Raw genomic sequence first — 1,492 nt, 5'->3', positions numbered from 1 at the left:
CCGCGCCCCGCCCCTGCCCCCGGCGCGGCCATCTTGCCCCGCGGAGGATCCTGGGCCGGCCCTCGCGTCGGGGCTCGTCGGCTTCCGCGGCCCGGGCCTCGCCCTCTGCTCGCCGCGATCGGCTCGGCGCCCCGTTGCATTGTGGTCCCGGGAGTCTTTGCGAGAACGGAGGAGATGGCGCCTGCCGGGGCTCGTCGGGACTCTCGGTTCGCCGCTCGCTGGGATGTCTCCTGGTTGTCCGTTCTGGGCTAGGTGGGCAGGACAATACCGCGCCCTCTCAGGACTGTGCTTCCTCCTTAAAACCCTGGAATTCACCCTTAGGCCTCGGCATCCGACCCCCTTTCCCCTCCCACCTCGCCGCCTGCGGGGGTCCTGCGGAGAAGCTCGGATGCAAGTCAAGGGATGGAGACAAAACCGCACTTTCTCTTTCCTGCAGAAGCAGAAATATCCGAGTCAAGCGGTGAACGTGACTTTTTCTCCTGTCTCTGGGCTCCCGCTCCGCTGTACAGATGAATGGTGTCGCCTCCTCTCACGGACTTGCTAAACTCTGCTCCGCAGAGGTGGGCCTTTGGATGGCCTCATCCAATGTCCTCAACTCTCCCTTGCTCCTAACAATGGAATAGCCTCAGTGCAATGGGAAGAGCACGAGATTTGAAGTGCCAAGGACTGAGTCTCGGTTCAGGTGCTTATGAGCTGTAAGACCGTAGGACAATACCTGACTGTGTTCTGTGTAAAACGGAAGTATTGGTGTGCGTTTTCTCGTTAGTTTGTTTTTGGAGATACAAATGAAATGTGTTACTTCTGTTTTATAAGTTCAGAGAGAATAAGTGACTTTTCCAAGGTGGGACAGGCAAGGGTAGGACAGCTGAGACTTGAACTTAGACTTCAACTATCAGGCCAGAGATTCATGCCTTCCATCCCCGTGGAGTTAAACCTCGATATGTACTCAGAATTGCAGGGATGTGACCAGCACTTTAGGTTCATGCTTTACTCTCTGGTAATGTATTGGTCACCATCCTAATTCTGCCCTAATTCGCCTCCTAGTTTCATATGTATGTGTTATCTGCAGCCTTCCAGAAAATGGGACCATATAATTTTAGGGGTTTTTTTAAGTCTTTTAATTTTTATTATAGAAAAAAACCTTCATTTCTTTATTTTGCTTTCTGACTCTGTGCTTGTGCCTTCAAACACTTTCACGATGATTTTCTGCTCCCTGATAAGAAAAGCACGTTTGACTGGGTTGGCCGGGCTCGGTGGCTCAGCCTGTAATCCTGCGCCTTTGGGAGGCTGAGGTGAGTGGATTGCCTGAGCTCATGGGTTCGAGACCCGCCTGGGCAACTTGGCGAGACCTCATCTCTACAATAAATCAAAAAATCAGCCGGGCATGGTAGCGCAAGCCTGTAATTCCGACTACTCGTAAGGCTGAGGCGGAAGGATCACCCGAGCCCAGCAGGTCGAGGCTGCGGTGGCTGGGAGCGGCCACTGCACTTCA

This window comes from Carlito syrichta, unplaced genomic scaffold (genome assembly GCF_000164805.1).
Source record: "Carlito syrichta isolate Samal-C Ts95f unplaced genomic scaffold, Tarsius_syrichta-2.0.1 Scaffold153634, whole genome shotgun sequence".
NCBI classification, from domain to species: domain Eukaryota; kingdom Metazoa; phylum Chordata; class Mammalia; order Primates; family Tarsiidae; genus Carlito; species Carlito syrichta.
Note: the sequence above shows the minus strand (reverse complement) of the source record.